This window comes from Lissotriton helveticus, chromosome 8, assembly GCF_964261635.1.
Source record: "Lissotriton helveticus chromosome 8, aLisHel1.1, whole genome shotgun sequence".
Lineage (NCBI taxonomy): Eukaryota > Metazoa > Chordata > Amphibia > Caudata > Salamandridae > Lissotriton > Lissotriton helveticus.
The window spans coordinates 309,355,799-309,378,686 of NC_136069.1; the positions used below are offsets into that span (position 1 = coordinate 309,355,799).

General features: G+C 47.0%; 1 protein-coding gene across 2 annotated transcripts in view; it reads left to right on the forward strand.

Annotated features, from left to right (window-relative positions):
- Positions 1-5,861: 5,861 nt before the first annotated feature.
- Positions 5,862-22,888, forward strand: part of IFT88 (intraflagellar transport 88) — a 473,307-nt gene continuing 456,280 nt past the window's right edge. For both annotated transcript variants that reach the window (XM_078657075.1, XM_078657076.1), the window contains exon 1: positions 5,862-5,968. The gene's annotated coding sequence lies outside the window, so the exon portion shown is untranslated. The remainder of the gene's footprint in view (positions 5,969-22,888) is intronic.

Consider the following 22,888-nt stretch of genomic DNA (forward strand, 5'->3'; position numbering starts at 1 on the left):
AAAAGGGTTTTGGGGATCAAAATACAATATATGGTTATCACCTGTGTTTAATGCAAAATCTAAGCTTTATTCCCCACCATAATGAAGTGACACAGTTTTTGCTGCACCCTTTCAACCTCAGCACATGCAGGGATACACAAACAGACACGTATGAGCTTTATAACTTGGTACAGATATTAACTAACTCAGAGGCACTATTTTTTACAAAGGTTGACTGTGTGCACAAAGCTGCAAAGAGGCTGATCGTGTGCACAGTGTTGTACCAGAGTTGGCAGGGTGCACAGTGCTGGACAAGGGCAGTTAATATTTAGTAATGCACAGAGGCTCAGTAAGAGGGGACACTCATCTGCTTCTCGCTTCTTGACTAACCACCAATCGAGCTGTACCAGGAACTGCTGAATCCCATTACCCTATCTCTCTGACTGATCATTAGACCCGCCTGTCTCCCTCTTCACCAAGTCTTCCATACATCTTAAGCACTTGCTTTCTCCCTCCTTCCTCACCCTTTTACAATGTCACACTCTCCCAGGTCCCTTTCTATTACATACCTCAAGCGGTGGTACCTTCTGTGTTGCAGCGTCAGCGCCGATATGCTCCGCTGGTTCACGGCTTGCCGAGGTCACAGCAGCTCACAAGTTGGCAGCGTGTCGTCTGTGCGCCACCGGCGATGATTTCGCACCTCACCACTGGTATCGCCTTCTGTGACAGACAGCCTCCGGTCTGGGGTATCAGCGAGGTAAGCTAGAGGGGCGCAGCATGCGGAGTTGTACAGCGATAGACACCCACCCTCGCTGCCAATGTTAAGTCGCACACTACTAAGTGTGAGGCCTTGCTTGAGGAGCTATAATAAACGCACAGCCACACAGCATACATGCATGGGTCGGAAGTCTCGAGCGACCTCCACCCGATTATTCAAGCTCTCTGGCCACGCCTGGCCAGAGAGTGATACAAAGTGTGGAGGCCCTTCCGGGCTAGACGTCCAGGGTCATACATAACGCAGTAGCTGGACGGCATACCAACACTATCTCCTAACCCATCCATTGTATCACCAAACCGATCCCAACAGGATTTCTTTTTTTTAGGTTGAGCATTCAAGACCTCTTGCATATACTTTAGTAAATACTTATTATATACTTATATGTGTATGTACTTTGTGGGCTCTGGAGATCAGCCCTAGGACTTGTCTGCTTCCGCTTATGGACTTTTGTTCTGTTCAACTGCCTCTATTTAACTGTCTTGACTGGCAGAGGTCAGTAAAATACGAGAATTGCTTTCTGCTGAGGGGCTTTCTTTTTTTAATTTTTCTGGCAACTGCCTCTATTTAACTGTCTTGATAGAAAACGACCAGCACAGGTAAGTAAAATACCAGAATCACTTTAGCATTCTCTAGATTCCAGTCCATAGAAATTGTCTTCCACGAGCGCCCATAGACAATAATATTTTTTCAAATCTTGTATTTTCAGTGATATGACCTCCAAAGGCCCAGATTTTATAATAAATACAGAGCTTTGTACTATACTGTAGGAAGCAGCGGTACCGTTAATGAGACACGGAGCCGTTGTTGTGCTTAATTTTAAACCTTTATTCTCCGAGCAACGAGAGAACAGCGCGTCTCAGCACTCGCGTGTTCGGCACCTAAAATGGCAGCAACTAGAGCGCGACACCACATATACCCTTTCCAGCTGAAAGGCAATATTTCTCTCCATGTGTTCCCATACCTGGCGTGTCACGCAGTTTGGTGCTTACTTTCCCTCTATGTTAAAGAATAGTAGATGTTTCAGAACCCAGGCTAATATGCTGCATAGCTAAATTCATATAAGGTCCCAAAGGCGAGTCCGATTGCATTGCAAATTCTTGTTTTTTTTTAATTCTTACTTCATAAGTTGCGCAATATAAGACTTTGTTCTTTCTTTCATTCATTCATTCATTCTTTAAGAAATAGGAGCCGTGATGCTTCCCAAAAAGAAAAGACAAATGTGATTTTCTTAATAAAGCTACTCATTTTTAGGTCTCGCCTATTCTATCCCGTAGGGATTGAATAGGCAAGATTATAGTAAGCGGTCCGAAAAGTCTACCTAGCTGCGGATCGCGTACAGTTCATGTGAGCCAGGCACATGCACATCATCGCCAGCCACATCACATATCACCATTTGTCTGTGCCTCGGCATCAGACTTCAAAGGCTGCCACACTCCTGCCCCATGCATCAGACTTGAAAGGAATGCACGCCCCCGCCACAGCAATGCCGAGAGCTTATTTTTTTTAGGTCGAGCTAAAACAGCGCTTCTGCTTTTCCTGCATTCCTTTGTGGCTATCTCCTTTTCCTGCCTCTCACACCTGCCCCTCCCTCTCCCCCACCACAGAGCAGCCTCAGGCTCAAAGCCTCAGGCTCAAAGTACGTTGCACGCTGTGCTCGTACCCAGCAGACGTTTTGGGTATTCCAGATAAACAGACACATGGTTTACTGGGTTGTTTTGCGAGACCCTTCTCCTGGCGACAGATTTCCTACTGGCTTTGTTTTCACCCTCTCACCTCATCTTTCCCTTTGCCTCCGCGCATATTTTCTGTTTCCTCGTTTCTCTTTTAAAACGCCACTATATCATTTTCACCCTCCTTTTGAAGCCCTGCTCCCGAGATACTGATTTTCCGTCTCCTTCTTCTTCCACTTTTTCCCCTCTTTCGTTGCCTCCTTTTCTCTGTCTCTTTTTTGCCCTGTCTCTTTTGTTCCCCTGCTTCCCGTCTCTCTCAGCCTTCTCATGTGTCCACATTTTCTGACAGTGACTGCAAGGAGGCTGCATGTTCTTTCTAGTAGCCTGGGTTGTTTGTGCATCAGTAATGTTTGTCCTTTATGGCTCCTCGTTGTGCGAGTCAGTGCTGCACATTATATAGGACGTCGTGGGCTCTGCATTGTCAATGTGTGTCCCGCCTGCCTGCATTGCTGTGCCTTGGAGATGTGTATTTTCATCAGCCGCCTGAGGGTGGGTAGTATAGAATTGTGTTATTTGTTTCTTGCAGCGTGACCTTTGATGTGTGCGATCATTGGACGCCGGTTACATCACAGACAGTATATCGGAGACCTATGATCTCCGGCAGCGGGAACTTGCACCAGAGATGGGTGCACTGCGCTCTAACAACAGATGGTGTGCAGTGTTTCATTTGTATTCTCTCTAGCATGTCATGTGTACAGATGACGCATGTGCTCTCTACCAGGATCATGCAGGGTTTCTTCTGCCACAGAGGCTCTGTAATTCTCTGTCCATAGGGTCCAAACTCCTTGTGAGATCTGGTGGTGTTCGGGAGATGACGTCATTCTTGACTTGAGCAATGCCAGAATATTGTTGTGTACTTCAAGCAGCGGCACATCGATTCTTTTTTACCATGCCGTCCCTGGTGCAGATTGCAGCTCACCCTCACACCCCCTCACCCTAACACACCTTCACCCTCACACCCCCTCACCCTCACACACCTTCACACCCCCTCACCCTCACACCCCCTCACCCTTACACCCCCTCACACCCCCTCACCCCCCCTCACCCTCACCCCCCCTCACCCGCAAAACACCCTCACATACCCTCACTCTCCCTCACACCCTCCCCCCTCTCACCCTCACAACCCTCTCACCCTCACTCACCATCACACACCCTCACTCACCCTCACACCCCCTCACCCTCACACCCCCTCACCCCCCCTCACCCACCCTCACACCCCCTTACACACCCTCACACCTCTCACCCTCAAACACCCTCACTCACCCTCACACCCTCACCCTCACACTCCCTCACCGTCAACCCCCTCAAAAAGCATAGGATAGCAAAACATAGCATAGCATAACAAAACAAAACATAGCATAGCAAAACACAACAAAGCATAGCATAGCATAACAAAACACAACAAAACATAACATAGCCTAACAAAACATAGCATAACAAAACAAGGCATAGCATAACATAACAAAGCATAGCAAAACAAAACATAGCATAGCATAACAAAACATAGCATAGCATAACAAAACATAGCAGAACAAAACATAGCATACCCTAACAAAACATAGCATAACATAACATAATAAAACAAAGCGTAGCATAACAAAACATAGCATAACAAAACATAGCAAAACAAAACATAGCAAAACACAACAAAGCATAGCATAACAAAACACACCAAAACATAGCATGCATAACAAAACATAGCATAGCAAAGCATAGAAAAACATAGCATAACAAAACACAACAAAACATAGCATAGCATAGCATAACAAAGCATAGCACAGCAAAACACAACAAAACATAGCATAGCATAACAAAGCATAGGATAGCAAAGCTAAACATAGCAAATCATAACAAAACAAAGCATAGGATAACACAAGAAAACATAGCATAGCATAACAAAACATAGCATAACTTAAAGCCTTAACCACGGCGGTTTTTCCACCGCGGTGCGGGTGTTTTGAAGAGTGGGTGGGGCTGCGTCGGCCGTTGGCCAACGGCAGCACTAGGGAGGGAGTGCTGCCGTCGGCCGTTGGCCGACGGCAGAACACAAGGGGTTAACAAAACATGGCATAACAAAACACAACAACACAGCATAACAAAACATAGCAAAACACAACAAAACATAGCATAGCTTAACAAAACACAACAAAACATAGCATAGCAAAACAAAACATATAATAGCATAGCAAAACATAGCATAGCATACCAAACACAACAAAACATAGCATAGCATAGCATAACAAAGCCTAGCATAGCAAAACAAAGCATAGCATAATAAAACACAACAAAACATAGCATAGTATAACAAAACATAGCATAGCATAACAAAGCATAGCATAGCAAAACATAACATAGCATAACAAAACATAGCATAGCATAACAAATCAAAACATAGGATAGCAAAACATAGCATAGCATAACAAAACAAAACATAGGATAGCAAAACAAAACATAGCATAGCACACAGCATCACTCCGCACCACCACAGCATCACTCAGGGGCACCACAACATCACTATGCACTACCACAGCATTACTGAACGCCACAGCATCACTCGTTCGCCACCACAACATCACTCAGCGCCACCGCAACATCAATCTGTGCAACCATTCAACAACAACTGGTTCAAATATGTTCTCTCAATGTTTCAAGCTTTATTACAAATGTAACAAAAAGATGTTAATATTTCACTTCTGTTCTTGGATTTTCGTCACAATAAAATACTCTGAACATAATCTTCGCCAAAGTTATTTACAAAAGTTTAAGCTATTGCCATTATAAATTACAGTAACTTTTATTTAAGTATTCATTATTAAAAGCCTTTGTTATTTGTAATATCAATACATGTAAGTCACGCAAATACAACACATATTGCATTACAAATGCTATAGGATTCACATTTGCAAAAGTTGTAACTATTGGCATTGTAAATGAAAAAGCTATTAATTTTGCTATTTTCAAAAACAAAACATAAATAAAAAAATTGTCATTTACAATACCAATAGCTCAAACTTTCCTAATGCGAGACCTATTGCATTGCAAATGCTTGTTTATTCTTTCATTTGTTGTGTGCATATTTGTTTTTCAATTCGTAACTCCAAGATAGGCTTCTGCTATCTTGGAATTGATTGCATGATGATGCATGTGCGCATATGTGTCATCACATTGCAACTGCTTGTTCTGTCAATGCTGTTAAGCATCTGCAAACAACAAAGGTAATAGGTCGGATAATGCTATTGAAAGGCGAGGCATATTGGCTTTGCCATTGCTTGTTTAATAAGTTGCGTTTTAACAACAAACAATGAACACAGAAGATTGTCCCTTCTCTCTTTCAATTGCCTCGAACGTCTCGTCTCCTAGCAACAAGACAAGCGTCTAGAGTCGGCGGCATGGCCCTGTCGTCATCGCCGGGCGACTGACTGTTCCCTTGGAGCCAAGTATTAGTAACAGATGCACCTCTGGTTGTGTACACCGGGAAGAGGTAAGAGAAGCAGACGGGCTTACTCGGGGCAGTGTAAACTCTGATCGAGAGTTGCAGAGCAGTGCGTAAGGAATGGCGGTTTAGGGGACAGTATTTGGAGGAATGGCTGAATGGACAGCAGTGAAAGGACAGGGAAGAAGTGATGGTTCACAGATATATGTTGTGGGCAGGGACAGACGCTTTAGTGATGGGAGGGCTTTGAGCGTAGTGATGGGTGGCGGTGCAGATAGATTAGCCAACGGGGAGACATGATGACAGGACAGTGATGGTCGGGTAAGGGGGCGAGGAAATTATGGGAGGGCAGTGATGAAGGGCGAACTGGCCGAGTTGGGCAGGAGAGCTGCGGTTATTCGTAGTAAAGTGAGAAAGCGAGGGATGATGGTAGACTAAGCTGACAACGTAATGAAATGAGGGAGCCGGCTGGCAAGATGGTGTGAAAGGGCATGAGGCGTGGTAGTGATGAAATAGGGAACAGACAGGTCATTAAATTGGGGTGGAGATTTTCACGCCAAGGATGGGATGGAAGCTACGGCAGGCCATTAATGGGTAAAGAGTGCAGGCAGGGTAGTGATGAAAGAGAGAGGAACTTTCTAAGGTCGAGGAGACGACCGAGTTGGAAGGCATACCGGTGCTGGGATAAATTGAGAGTTGGCAAGACAGTGACTACTGCGTTTGTTGTAACTTTTTAGAATAAAGTGGTCAAACCTATGCTTCTGACATACCTTTTCTCTATGAATAAATCAAACCTGTAGCTTTTATCGCTGACGTCACCAGTGGCGGCGGTAATTTTGACAGGGGGGCGTGGGTGAGCCACACACCCACACACACATATACACTCACTCACACCCATGCATTCAGAAATACGTGCAATCACCCATTCACAACACTCACAACAAATTCATACATTTATACATACACACATATGCACCTAACATTCAAAAACATAAAACCTACTTATTTTGCAGCTTCGGAGAGGACAGCTTTGGAGGTACCAATAGGGTTGAGACTATTGTCTAGGTCAGCCAATGAGGGGAGGCAGCACTCCCTCACAAGTCACAGAGTGAGATGGGGTCACTGAGACTGCTGACCCCACCCCACTGTGTCACAAGGTATCACTGATCGACACTTGGCCCTGGGCCCTTCAGGGTTTAAAACTAAAGTACCAGGTCCGCAGCTATCAGTAACGCCCCAACTTAGTGACAAGGGAGAGGGCTTCGAGGCACTTTTGTCAGGCTGTGGAGGTTCACGCCCACAGGGCTGTGTAATCCTCAGCTTGGCAAAGTTCAGCTCAGGCAGGCAGGGAGCCAGCACATTTAGTGCATGTCTAGCTCATGGCTGCCTGACCTGAACAAGAAGAGTGTTAGGCTGGCCTTTGCTCAGACTGACAGACACTCTTCCTCTCCAAAAAAAGGTGAGGGGGTGTGGCCCCAAAGCCCATATGGACAGGCCCCGACTGCTGGTCACTATGACTAACTCAAGCCTACTGTATTGCTTTCAAACTTCCCCACAAGGCAACCATCAAGGATACCATTAGGAAATTACAAATGTGTACACAAATAGAGTCGACAAAACAATACACCACCCCTTCCAAGAGGGTTCAATAAGGACTATCAAAGTGCATATTTATACCCGCGGCATGTGCTAGGTGGAGGCCAACACCAAAAAACCTTGCCTACTACAGTAATCTACCAAATCCCATGTACACCAAACATGTCTACAGGCTATACAACAGTGAGATAACAATCTACCTCTAAATGCCTTTTGGCTTTAACAAATGCTTCTCACAATAAACATCTTGCCTATTGTCTTGGTCATAGCCTTTCATAATAAACATATTAGCTCTATAACTATAGCAGTGATTATTGGTTTACTTATCTATCCCCCATAACCAACTCATTCTGCTACATTGAGCATAATATTTCACAAGGAAAAAATTGCAATACAAACAGTATTTTTCAGTGCAAGCAGACAACTTCTGTCCCATGAAATGTTGAGCTCAAGTAAATAAACGTATGACTGGAGGCAAAGCCCATTTCTCAATAGTGCTTGGTAAACCTCTTTTTCTGTTTATTCATTTAAAGATGTGCGACAGCTGCACTTTTGAGCCAGACCTAAAGAGCTCTTTTGCCTATGGTAAAATGTAATTTTTTTCTTTACTACTTTAAATGGTATGCACCAGCTTAGATCGTTATATTTAAAAAACAAAAGAAAAAAACAACACTCCTGTAATGCCACTGGCACACGTGTATGGTTACACACACATGCTTCAATTATGGATGTGCAAGCTTAAGGAATGAAGCAGCTATCAGCAGTGTCATGATATTGAGACACTCATGCACACATTTGCATCATCAGCTTTTTTTTGTTTTGCTGATGCTGCATCACATAGGGAAAAAATTGGCAAAGCCAGTAGATCAAAAAGATCAGAACTATTGGCTTTCCCAACACTTGTTATATAGTCTCTCAAGTGCCCATGGTTGATATCCTATCTTAATTGTTTGATAGAGCCTGCTGTGTACTCTCTCAATGCAGCATTATTCAAAATATAATTAATGTCATCCATTTGAGTTTTTCCAGTCCCATGTGGATGGGCCTTACTGAGATGCCTAGTTCAAGGAAGAGTTCCAATTATGTTTTACTTGTTTGAAGCATGGTTAGCCAAATTAACTTTCAAATATATGTATTCATTTAATCAGTATGTTCATGTGGGTCAGAGTACCATTTTTCTTTGCTCCTCTTTGTCATGTTTCAAATTCATAATTTCTGTTTATGGAGAGTCTTCAAAAAAATGACCGGCAGCGTACAACATCACTGATAAAGGGATTGTGCCAGTATTTTCCAAGTGAATCCTGGCTATCACATGTAGTAGTTTCCGGAGGCCTGTTAAATATATTAACGGAAACTTAATCGACTTTAATGAAAACAAATGCTAGAACTCCTGTGTGTCTCGGCTGAACTACACATATTTCACTTTAACACAAAGAGGAGAATAGGTAGGAGAGGGAACACCACCCTGGAAAACACCCTATCAAGTGACTTATATTCTTACCAGAAAGCCCTGGAATGGTCTGTGCAGAAACCAATATGTATCAAATGTTAGTATGTGATAGGACGATAAATGTGAAGGGTCCTACCCTTTATAAAAATGGAAGTCCTCACTCACCTGACGAGTAACATGCTTCATTATAGGGCTGCTCCTCGCATTGATATAGGTCTTTAATAATGTGAGCTACACTGCTATATAAATTTAGGGGAGCTCTTGAGGTATAATTTCTAAAGGAAATTCAGCTTCCAAGAAGGATAAAACATGTTGACCTCTTTGGAGTGTGAAATACCCTATCTCCTTCATTAGGATTCAACCTTAAGCAGCGGTGGCTAGGAGCAGAGGCCTGACACTGATATCGCACGCCGACGATACTCAGTTGGTTGTGGCACTCTCTGGCAATTCAGCTCAGGATGCCAGCATGTTTCAGAGCAATTTTATGGCCATCTCTGAGTGGATGTCTGCTAATTGTTTGCAGCTCAAAGTTGGCAAGACTGAAATCTTGTTGATTGGGCAGAATGGTGAGTTGTGACGTGAACAGTGGTGCCCTACTACCGTGGGCCATGTCCCCATCCCCAAACAGATAGTAAAGAATCTGGGTGTCTGGGTGGACTCTGCTCTCAGCTTCCAGGCCCAAACCCCGAAAGTGGCAGGGACCTGTATGGGTATTCTGTGTGGGCTTAAACCATTGCTAGTATATTTTGACCAGTCTACTCGACAGGTCATCATCCAGGCTGCCATCCTGTCGAGATTGGATTACGCCAACTCGCTATACTTGGGGGCTGATAAGTCCGAGATTCTTAGATTACAGAGAATCCAGAATGCGACAGCCAGAACCTTCCTTGGCCTCCCGAGGACTTGTTCCACCTCTGTTGCCATCCACGACTACATTGTTTTAAAAAAAAAAAAAAAATTTTCATTGCAGACACACAGAAAGATACCAGTAATCAATCAGTATTCCAGCTATTCACCAACATTAGTGCACCGAACAGTCGGTAGAGCAACACACAGCCATTTAGCCCACATCCCGAAGGTTGGGCGGCAAATATCGTTAGAGCGCTGGAAATACAGACTCATAAACAAGTGTGAGCATCCAATGAGCGTTCCGAGTATCTGCTTTTCGTTCAACCCCTTCCCTCCCCCCAATAAACCAACAAAAAATATGCGAACAAATTTAACATCAGACAAGCATGCTCATCCAGCAATAGTCCCACAATCCCATCATCGCAGCTCTCCCACCTCCCACCCGGGTCCGTAGCAGAGTGCAACTCAAGTGCATTTTTAATCCTTTTAGTTTACTGGATTATCTTATGTGTTCCAAATATTTATTTTCCTTTGGGGTTTTATCCCTACTAAATCATAGGAAAAACATTTATAAGAAACCTTTTTTACATAGGACCAAATTGATGTAAAATTTGAAGTGCCCATTTTGGAAGGCAGCTCTATTGGGCCCCATACTCATTCGTCTCGTGGAACGCAGGGAAGCACCACATATTATTCATTCGTGTTACAATGAACAGTGAAGGAGATAGGCATGCAGTAGATAGTTTGCAATTTTCTTTTTTGGGCATTTTGTTATAACTCAAACAATACAGTCACGAAAATAGCAGCCGTTACACTTCCAATTCCCCTCCTACCCCCCTTAAAGCCAGTAGATTCTTTCACAGTTCGAAGCCTCAAATGTCCAGTGCCTCATGACCTCCTTCGAGTTCATCTTGTCTCATCTCATCTATATTAGCAGTGTCAAAGTTGTCTCTGTGTGTTGGCCTATACCTAACATTTACACCCCTCACACCCCCCCATCTAGCCCGTGATAGTGTCGCCATTTGGACCTAACTCTCCGGACTTTTTTGGGGCACCCCCTTGCCTTATAAGTAACTCTCTCGGCTGCCATATAAAGATCCAGCCCCCTCCTCCATTCTTCCAATCCCGGCGGTTCCGGCGCCCCCCAATATTTTGCGATGTCCCTTTTTGCTACTACCAGTGCAAGAACTAGGAATGTAAGAAGTGGGCGCGTTAGGTCTACCTCATTTGTCATGCCTAGCAGTGCCAGCTTGGGATCCTGTTGGATCGGAACCCCCAAGACCTCCTCTAGTTCCTTGAATACCTGTGTCCAGTACGTTTGTATTGTGTCGCATGTCCAGATAGTATGATAGAAGTCCCCATCACATTGGTGACATCTAAGACACCGTGAGTCTTCCACTTTTCCCATTTTACTAAGCCTTAATCTATCATAGTAGGTTCTATGGAGTACATTAAATTGAATGAGTCACAGTCTTGATTTGATTGCTACCTCTCGGGGATGCATCAGCACTATCTCCCAATCCAGGTCTTCCATCTCTCCCACCTCTGCCTCCCACGTGCCTCTGAGTTTTGCCAGGTACCCTAGCATATTATTAGTTAAGGTTTTATAGGTTAGGGAGACCGTCTTCCCCGTTATCTGCTCTTGGAGGAGCCGCCCCTCTAAAGGTGCATATTCTGGGATATCAGTGAGTGTGACGTTTTGGACTCGCCATGCGTGCCTTAGTTGGATGTATTTGAACTGCTGTGAATTGTGTAGGCCGAACTCTGATTGAAGTACCTGAAAAGATTTCAGCTCCCCATTGGCTATCACATCTCCTATAGTGGAGATGCCGATATCGTCCCACCTTTGGAAACCTCGTAGCTTGTTAAGTTCTGCCAACCACTGGCAGTGCCACAGCGGTGTCTGCCGTGTAGGCTTCTTTGCCCAACCCATGCGTCTTGTGGCCTTAGTCCATGCATTAAGTGTGAGAGACGTTGCCGGGAGGAGCTGTGCTCTTCCAGTGCCCCCATATAGATAACACAATAGGTTTTTGGATGACATTTTAACTCTCTCCAAGGCATAAGTCGGGTGGTCCGCCGGGGCATGGAACCAATCATTAATTGGTGTCAGATGTTCCGCCCAGTAGTAGGCCTCTAGGTTAGGGAGCGAGATCCCCCCACTGTATTGGTGTCTCTGGAGCGTAGACAGAGCCACTCTAGCATGTTTGCCTAGCCAAAGAAAGGATCGCAGGTCAGCATGAATCTTAGCGAAGACCGCAGTCGTTAGAGGATAATATTCATTCTGTAGGGCATAGAGGAATTTGGGTAGAGTGATCATTTTGTACATGGCCGCTCGGCCTAGGAGCGTGAGTGGGAGCTGTCTCCAACAGTCCATATCCGCCACCGCGTTCAACATGATCCGTTCCAGGTTTCTCTGGAACGAGAGGGTCTCACTCAGGGTTATATAGATCCCGAGGTATTGGAAGCCTTCAGTAGACGTTAGTAGTCTCTCCGGTAACCTTCCCCACCGGTCCCGTCCCCCAGGGTAAAAAAGAATGAACTTGTGCCAATTTATTTTGTGTCCCGCCTGCCCGCCATACTGCTCTAATTCCCGGAATAACTCCGGGATGGTGGTCTCTGGTTTAGTTATATATAGCAAGACATCGTCTGCATAGAGCGAGATCTTTTCTTGTGTCGGATCCGTGTCGTTGCTTGTAAAACCAGAGATGTCCTTGTTTTGCCGGATCCTGGCTGCGAGTACCTCAATAGTGAGTGTAAAGAGGCGGGGAGACAGGGGACAGCCCTGGTGGGTACCTCTCTGAATCCGGAACTCACGCGACAGTTTCCCGTTCACCCTCACCTTGGCTCTCGGGGTGGTGTAGACAAGCTGGACCCATTTTACGAAGTTCAACCCGAAACCAAACTTGTGGAGCACTGCATAGAGGAATGGCCAGTGTACCGCGTCGAATGCTTTCTCGGCGTCTAAGGAAAGGAACCAGTGAGGTTCGCTCCGCCCACGCACTTCCTGCAGCCAGTTATGGGTTCTTCTAAGGTTCAATTTAGTCGCCCTATCTGGTAAAAAACCTGATGGTCTAAGTGTATAAGGCCTGGAATAACTGCTCTTAAGCGGACCGCCAAGATGGTTGCTAACAGTTTTACTTCCGTATTAAGTAGGGAGATGGGGCGGTAGGAATTACAATTCTCTCGTGGCTCGCCGACTACATTGTTTGCCGGTGGCCAGACGTGTAGAATTCAAATCTCTGTGCATCGCTTCTAAGATTCTGAAGTCCTCTTCCCCGGCCATTTTGGCCACACTGCTCTCGCCCTATATTCCCCCCTCAATCTTCGCTCAATGGGCCAATACTTGGCAGTGGTTCCTAGGGTGAGGAGAGCGTGGGCTGGGGGACGTGCCTTTTGCACACTGGCGGCCAAGCTTTGGAACTCTCTCCCACTGTCCATTCGTAGCCTGAATAATTATCTGGCATTCCGCGAGGCAACTAAAACCCATCTCTTCCCTTCACTTTAGGTTGTTTGTTCTTTGGTGGTCCCTTCCCTCTGACTGTTATTAGAGCTGGGACGCCCCTTTGCTGGGGCAGCTGTGCGCACAATAAGCCATATAACATAACATAACATAATATAACTCACCTTAGACCGCACATGCGCTGTAGCGTGCAAGAAATTTTTTAGCTTACATTAGACTTAGCAGCAGCCCATTGTTTGACTACATACTCAGTCACATTTCCTTGCTTTTCTTTAGTCAGCACGTGTCTGCTTGCCTGCTCCACTTTCTCTTTGTGTGATTATCTCCCTCCTCAGAGCATGGCCCAAGTACCTGTGTCCTTCCACTGCTCATGCTTTGAGAGCTACTTTTTTCTGTTAGTTGAAGCCCTCTATAAGACGGCATGTGTTTACAGGCCGACTTCGCCGTCTCTGCGTTGTTGGTTGCACCCCCTCTCTCCTGTCCCCCTCTGTGTTGTTGCTTTTCCACTCTGTGGATTTGCTCACCACCTTCTTGTCCCTCTCGGTATTGTTCATTGCCCCTCTTGTCCCTCTCCTTGTTGTTGCTTGCCCCCTCTTTCCCTACTGTAATGCTTGCCCCATTTTAACTAACGTAATGCCCTATGTTGTTGCTTACCCCCTCTTTTCCTACCATAATGCCTCATTTTGTTGCTTGCCCCCTAATTCCCTACCGTCCTTCCCCATGTTGTTGCTTGACTCCGCCTGCCCTACCGCCCTGCTCCATGTTGTTCTGTGCCCCTGCCTTTCCTCCTGTCCAACTCTTTGTTGTTGCTTGCCCCATCCCGCTGCTCTCTGTGTGATACTTGCCTCCGCCCGCCCACCTGTTCCTCTCCGTCTTGTTGCTTGCTTCCTTACACCCTCCCCATATTTTTGCTTGCTTCCCCATTCTTCACCCCCTTTCTCTGTTTTTGCTTGCCCTTCCCACCCACCTGCTTCGTCATGTTGTTTGCCCCATCCTGTCTTTTTTCATCCCATTTCTTCCTCCCTCCCACTGCACTCTCCCACACCATATTGTGTTGTGGCTTACCACTCCCCTCCTACCCCATCTTGTGTTGTTGCCTGCCCCCTCCTACCCTCCCGTTCCAGCCCGTGTTGTTGCTTGCCCCCTCCTACGCTCTCATCCCTTCAGAAAAAACAAGCACCAGCAAAGATTAAGCCAATAGGACTCGCCAACACAGCCTATTCGCTTTGTTAATGTTTTTTGCCATGTTGTACAGTATCAAGGCTAGTGTGCAGTGTGGCTAGAAGTTTAAAAAGCAAAGCTCTATGATGTGGCCAGTGCTAGCCGTGACATATTACTTTTTAATGCAGTAGGGCAAGGAGGGAAGCATCTACGCCCTCCGCGCTGCACAACGTTCCTCCTTGCAAGATGCCTTCTGCCAAGCCCTCCCACCAGCAACAAAAAAGGCACTGACGAAGCCAGCGCTTTATTTTCATTTTTTACTTTCAGCCATGCTTCACAGCAGTAGCGCTGCTGTGCAACATGGCTAAAAACATTGACAAAGCCAATAGGTTGTGTAGGCAAGACCTATTGGCTGTGACTTTGCCAGTGCTTGGTTTTGTATTCCTGTTCTTTGGGTATATAGAATAAAGGATTATATATGTCACCAATTGGCAATTTTAATACGCCTTCATTAACATCTCTTCTGTTCATAATAAGAATCATCTTTACACATCACAAAGCTTCCTATACTAATCGCACCTAGTCATACCAGAAAGCACATCAAATAATCTTCGAATGCCTTTTAGAGCCACACCTCAATTTATAGGATTGTTTCCCTCTGTACCCTCCCCGCTCCCGCCTCCCAGCTGCTCCTCCCTCCCTGCACTTGGCCATAAATGGCGACCGTGCGGCACAGGTGAGTGTGACCTATTCTTAGGACACCCCCGCGCCGCACGGCCACCAGCTGTCGCGTGTGCCCCCCGCCTGCCGCCGCTCTCAGCCTCGCTGAGCCTTCCTTCCTCCTGGCCACGCCCCCCGCCGTCGCTCGTTCTCCCGCATTCCTTGCTGTTCTGCTTAGAGTGTAATTGTCGCCATTTGTAGTGTAATTGTATTGTATTTTGTATTTTATTCCAATTTCTGTCCTTGCTTGTATTGTTGTACCCCCCTGTGCAGTTTCCCCTGTACCCACCCGCCCCGCTCCCCGCTTCCTGCCGCCGGGAGTGTGGACACGCCCCCCTTCCCTCTGTATCCTCCCCGCTCCCGCCTCCCAGCTGCTCCTCCCTCCCTGCACTTGGCCATAAATGGTAACCGTGCGCTCGCGCAGCGGGCGCGCCGACGGCGCGCCAAAGGTAAGCCCGTCTGCGCCCGTCCGCGCCTGGACCGCGCCCAGTGCCAGGACCCCTGGCTCCCGCAGACACCAGCCCACCCACCGGACCTACGACGCCACCGAACTCTACGCACTCAACGCCGGTCGAATCCCTGGCTGCTATCGAGCCACCCCAAGACGCACCCAGGGACCCTTCAGCTGCCACTCCTGCAAGTTCACCTGCATCCGGACCTGCATTACACCAGCACCGACCAAGCCGAACACCAGCAGTAACCACCTCAAGTGCATCCTGCTCAACACCCGCTCCATCCACAGACACGCCGTCGAGCTCTGGTACCTGCTCGACACCACAGCCCCAGACGTCGCCTTCCTCACAGAAACCTGGATGAACGCCTCCTCAGCGCCAGACATCGCCATCGCCATCCCGGACGGCTACAAGATCATCCGAAGGGACCGCGTCAACCAGACAGGAGGAGGCATCGCCATCATCCACAGGAACACCATCCGCATCACGACCAACACCGACGACACCCTCACACCCGCCGAACTCCTGCACTTCCAGATCCACATCAACCCCAAGACCACACTCCGAGGTACCCTCATCTACAGACCCCCGGGACCACGCACACAATTCAGCGAAGACATCGCCGACTTCATCAGCCCGCACGCCCTCCTCTCCGCTGACTACATCCTCCTCGGGGACCTCAACTTCCACCTGGAGAACAACAACGACCGCAACACCACCACCCTGCTGGACAACCTCTCAAGCAGCTGGCAACCACCCCCACCCACTACGCCGGACACACACTCGACCCCGTGTTCTCATCCAGCGAGGACATCACCTTCAGCCACGCCACCGGACTCCACTGGACGGACCACAGCTGCGTCCACTTCAGCTTCAGAAGGACCACGACCCACCACCACCAGCAACAGGTTGCACGCAGAAGCTGGAACAAGATCACAGCCGACCAGCTCGCGACTTCCCTGAACATGAACCCTCCCACCAGAGCAACGAACCCAAGCCAGGCGGCCACCAACCTCACGAAGTGGATCAGCAACTGCGCAGACGTCCTTGCCCCTCTGAAGACCCCGACTAACAGACCCGGCAGCAAGAAAGCCCCATGGTTCACCGATGAACTCAAGAGCTCCAAGAAGAACTGCTGAGCCCTCGAAAAAGCCTGGCGCAGAGACCCAACACCGAACAACATGACTGCCCTCAAGCTCGCCACACGAAAACACCACCAACTGATCCACGCCACCAAGAAAACTGCATTCAAGGAACGACTGGACAACAACGCACACAACAGCAAGGAACTCTTCAACATCGTTAAAGAGCTCTCCAACCCCAACGCCGGAAACAACGACATCATCCCTTCACAAGACCTCTGCAACTCCCTCGCTGCCTACTTCCACAGCAAGATCGCGAACATACACAACAGCTTCAGCACTCAACCGACGCACGCCACGACTGAACCACCGCCCCCCACCACCACCCTCCGCGCCTGGACCCCGATCAGCACCGAAGACACCGTCCGCACGATGAACTCCATCCACTCCGGATCTCCGACCGACCCCTGCCCTCACCACGTCTTCAACAAGGCCGACGCTGTCATCGCACCCCACCTGCGGGATATCATCAACACCTCCTTCGACACTGCTACCTTCCCGGAGAGCTGGAAGCACGCCGAACTCAGAGCTCTTCTAAAGAAGCCATCAGCCGACCCCACCGACCTCAAGAACTACCGCCCCATCTCGCTGCTCCCATTTCCTGCAAAAGTCATCGAGAAGACCGTCAACAGGCAGCTGGCCGCCTTCCTCGAGACGAACGGATCCCTCGACCTCTCGCAGTCTGGCTTTCGGGCCAACCACAGCACCGAGACCGCCCTGATCGCAGCCACCGATGACATCCGAGCCCTGCTCGACAACGGAGAAACAGCGGCCCTCATCCTCCTAGACCTCTCCGCGGCCTTGGACACTGTCTGCCACCGTACCCTAGTGCAGCGCCTCAGCAACGTCGGAATCCAGGAGAAGGCACTGGAATGGATCATCTCGTTCCTCGCCGGAAGGACACAGAGAGTCCGCCTCCCCCCGTTCAGATCAGAAGCCACCGAAGTCATCTGCGGCGTTCCTCAAGGCTCCTCGCTCAGCCCAACCCTCTTCAACGTCTACATGAGCCCCCTCGCAGCCATCGCACGCCAACACAACCTCAACATCATCTCCTACGCCGACGACACCCAGCTGATCCTCTCCCTCACCAACGACCCCGCCACCGCCTGAGCCAACCTACACGAAGGGATGACATACGTAGCCAAATGGATGTTGAACAGCCGCCTGAAACTGAACTCGGACAAGACGGAAGTCCTCATCCTGGGATCTTCACCCTCTGCCTGGGACGACTCCTGGTGGCCCCCCGCCCTGGGCAGCGCACCCAAACCAACAGACCACGCATGCAACCTAGGCTTCATCCTGGACTCCTCCCTCTCCATGACCAGACAAGTCAACGCCGTCTCCTCGTCGTGCTTCAACATCCTGCGCATGCTACGCAAGATCTTCCGGTGGATCCCCACCGAGACCAGGAAGATGGTCACCCAGGCCCTCGTCACCAGCCGTCTGGACTACGGCAACTCCCTCTATGCCGGAACCACCGCCAAACTCCAGAAGAGACTCCAGCGGATTCAGAACGCCTCAGCACGACTCATCCTGGACATCCCCCGTCGCAGCCACATCTCCGGACACCTGAGAGATCTGCACTGGCTCCCGGTCAACAAGAGAATCACCTTCCGTCTCCTCACCCACGCACACAAAGCCCTACACAACCAAGGCCCAGGATACCTCAACAGCCGCCTCATCTTCTACGCTCCCACACGCCAGCTACGATCGACCGGCCACGCCCTCGCCGCCATCCCCCGCATCCGAAGAGCCACCACAGGAGGAAGGTCCTTCTCCTACCTGGCCGCCAAGACTTGGAACTCCCTCCCGACCCACCTCCGCCAGACCTAGGACCACCTTGCCTTCAGGAAGCAGCTCAAGACCTGGCTGTTCGAGCAGTAGCGGACCCCCCCTCCCCTAGCGCCTTGAGACCCTCCGGGTGAGTAGTGCGCTATATAAATGCTTGATTGATTGATTGAAAAATTCTTGATTGATACCTATATCAATGTGAGAGGAGGACCCTATGCTGAACCATGTCACCCATCAGTATGTGAGGTTTACCGTCATATAAAGGGTAAAGCCTTCACATTTACATAACCATTACATAACGACACATGATTCATCGTGGTCTTTGCACAGATCATTCCAGGGCTTACTAGTAATTGTACTCATATTTTAAACATGAACACATTATCCTTCCACAAAGACAAAGAAACGAAAAAGCATTTCTCACAAGTTTCTCAAACGTAACTTTTAAAGACAGCGTTTATTTTACTTTCTGTTACCCTGTGATTGATTCCTCTCTCTCTATTCTAATCACTCTGATTGTGTTATCTATGGCACTATGGACAAATCCCTGGGCTTTATTTTAGTTCCTGCACTCAGCATTAAATCACACTTTAGAAACCTGATGTCAGACTTGTCATGCAGATACAGTTACGTTTCAGAACCTTCTTTGCCATTTCAAGCTTTGGCACTGTGTTTCATTCACTTGTTACCTTTCAATTAGATGATTTAAAGAAACAGCTTCTTCTGTCTTTCTCCTTAAAGATATCCTTCACTCCGTGACCAGCCCGTATCCTGGGACTGCTAATTCATCCACATCAATCCTGTTATTTTTCAGTTGCACCATTGTCCCTGTGGCACTTTGAGAAACAACAATAGATGCTTTGGTTTATGTTTGCTCAGCTTTATTGGGTTTTAGGTAGTCAGTATATGTCTTTTCCGGTACTCTTCATGTAAGGGATCGTCTGACTTGTTCTTCATTCTGGTTTACATCTCAGGGCTTCGCTCGGGAAAAGAAAATAGGACCGTATGAAGATTTTGGCCCTTCTTATCAATAGTGTAGGGAATAGGAGTGAGGGGATGTACTAGAGTCACCTGCCTCCACCACCAGTATCGCTTTTCTGAAGCGCTTCTAGGCGGGCGCCAAATACTGTTTGTTTAAAGATATTTGGCCTCCCCCTCGCTCTACAGAACCACTAACTTTCTCCCTGCTGCACCTGAGGACCGTCTGTCTCTCTTGAGCCACTTCGGTAGACACTACGGAGACAGGCACGTACCTTAGACAGCCACACTCCTGGAGCGTGGCGGGTCAATCCGTAGTGCTGGATGGGGTCCGGCTCCCTCTTTCTCTCGAACCTCTGAGAATTAGCCTCTGCTGGTCGCTTCTCTATTCAGTACGCGGCGAGGTTCTCTGACTTCCCGTCTGCTTCGGGGCTTCTCACAACCTTGCACGTGGAGTCCTTCCTTGATCTCCAGTCAATTCCGCCTTCGTCACTGGGATTGGTGCCTATGAAGGTAGCTTCGGCGTTCTCTCCGTCAGCGATTGGTTCTTGTGACTCAGTCACGTGAGGCCTCCTGGAACCCAGGAAGTTGTTGTTGTGAAAGGTGCCGTCCCGATCCCTCCTACCTGGATCCTGTAGAGAAGTAAAATAGAGGAGAGGAGAGACGTTAGGGGGGAATGTGTCCTCATCTTCTTCCTCTATTGCGGCGTCCTCAGGTACGTCGCGGCAGTCCCCTACACCCATGCATCTTTTTCAAAATCTGATGCATGTTCTTTCAGGGTGCTTGTCCTGGGCCACCCTAAACATATGGCAACAAATTAAATATCTCTGGTCTCTCTTGTTGTGCTAGAAGTTGTCAGTGTATCCATTTTGAAATTATTAGGTTTCATAAAGCTAAGCTGTCTGCCAAACCCTTCTTTTCTCCAGATCCACATCAGTAGCTCCCACTTCCAGAAATCAGTTACCTCATACCCTTCTCCTTCCTGTTTCACCAAAAGCTGACAACCTTCTTTTTCAGTTTGGCATTGTGACTCCCTGTTAAGATCCCTTAGTGGGTTTTTAAAGTTCAAATTTGAATTCTATAATTACATGTAGCTTATCAATATTATAAACGTTCTTTATGTGTGAGTCTGTCCTGTTGCATATGATATATAATAATTGCTTTATTAAAAAAGCTGTTTGAGACCCTTGGGCAATGAATAATACACAATCTGTGTCCTCACCAGAAGTTGTTCAGTAGGTAATTCGAATTGAAGCACCCTCTATACCTGACTTTTGTACTGAGATAATCACACAAACATGTGCCAGCCATGGATACAATGCTATTGGGTGCAAATAAATATTGTTAACCAAACACTGTGCTTTAGTGCACTGAATGTTTTTTGCTTGGTTGTTTGTTACTACATCAATGCCAGTACATTGATGGTCCCTACATTACTGAAAATACATTAGTAAGCACTATAACAACAGTGCAAGTGTAGAATATACTTTATCAGCACCCGGACCTTAAAAATTATCTTTTCATTTTTTAAAAAGATTAATGATAGTTAGTTTGGTTAATTAAAGATATTCCTCCTTAGGTTAATTGCTACCCAATCCCTTTAAAACATGTTTTAATTTAATTAGTATACGTAACCTAACCCCAATGAGAACCCTAATACTCAATGTATTTTAATTTCATGGACTTTATTTACTTTCCATTATACTGTAACTAAACCCAAAAAGTACAATTGCAAACCCTTAATGGTCTTTAAACCAATCCTAATTCTGCCCTTAACTCTTACATCTTTACTTAATTAATTATAAATTAATTATCAATTTTCCATCCCCAATATTAAACTTCACCCTAATGCTGATACAAACCCTAAACCATGGGAATGATGTCCATAATGCTAACACAACCTACTTCCAAAAGATCACTGTTTAAGATTAAAGTTGGACATTATGCCCTGGAAGATGGAGTTACCAATGCGGCACAACCATATTCACACAAAGGAGAGTGACATGTAAGAAATATTGTTTATGGTGATGTTTCTATATGGTTACCTTCAGGTATTGTGATGCCTAAGTCGCCTGTGCCGGCGAAATGGTGGGCCATGTCTTGGAGACACTTGAGGAATGTAGACTGTGCAGATTTGTCTGTGCACTTGTAGAGTATTGATGGTTGCCTTAACTATGAAGAGTTGTATAATAAATGCCCTTGAACATAGTGTTCATAGATGGCCTTGATTTTTTTTATCTGGCAGCTGGGAATGTAGTGGCTATTAGTGTTTGTGAAGGCACCCACTAATTGAACATTCTCAGGTGGAAGCATGCCAACGTTTAAATGCTTCTGGGATGATTCACAAAGAAATGTCATTTATTTTCACCTGTGGGCATACTCCTTTGAACTGGTGTACCTCTCTTGTCTTACATGACCTGACTGCCTGGGCAGATGCATACCGAATAATCCCAATAACTGAATCTGGCTTCGGGAGGGGTTCTGGCACAATCACAAACATCTTGGCCCTGTCCATGCTACTGGACCAAATGGGAAAGCAGAATCGCATGACTTATCTTTGCTTAGTTGACTATAAGTCGGTTTTTGATTGTGTAAATTGAGCGAAGCTCTGGAGGAAGCTCAGGGCTTGGAACATCCTTTCACACCTGCTCAAAATCATTGAGTCACTCTATAGCCTCAAAAGGGAGTGGATTAAAATCGGTGATAGCTCCCTTCTGTCAAGAAAGATCTACATACATCGACGCCAAGGTTTTAAATAGGGCTGCGTGTTAGCTCCATGCCTCTTCAATCTCTTCATGGCTGACCTTTCCCCTCTTCTTGATGAAACCAACAGACCGGCTCCCTGTCTCAGCGTATTTGCACTGAACCACTTATTATATGCAGACGACATGGTCATGTGTAGTCTAACCAAAGTAGGCTTGTAGAGATTGATAAATACACTGCACTTGCATGCTACACAAAATGAGCAGGTCATTAACAGAAATAAAACCAAGGTGATGATCGTCAGCAAGGCAATCAATAACAAGCATTGGCATAGCCAATATGTCTCGCTTTTGGGAGTATTTAGTTATGCAGCACAATATCCTTGGTGCAACAACACCAACCGTTGCATGGCTAAACACTTATAAGGTCCCAAAGGCAAGGCCTATTGGCTATGCCAATGCTTGACATTTCATTGCTAATAAAAAAAAGCATGTAGCACAGATTCCTTGGAAAACACTAATACAGTCACTGAAATGCTATATGACTGAAGATCACCAATAATGATTTGAATTTGCTGTGATCAAAGGTAATCAAGAGGTTAGGCAGTGAAGTTGTTTCAGAGTTGGTTGACATGGTTGAATGTTTTTCATTGTAGGATGAGGTGGT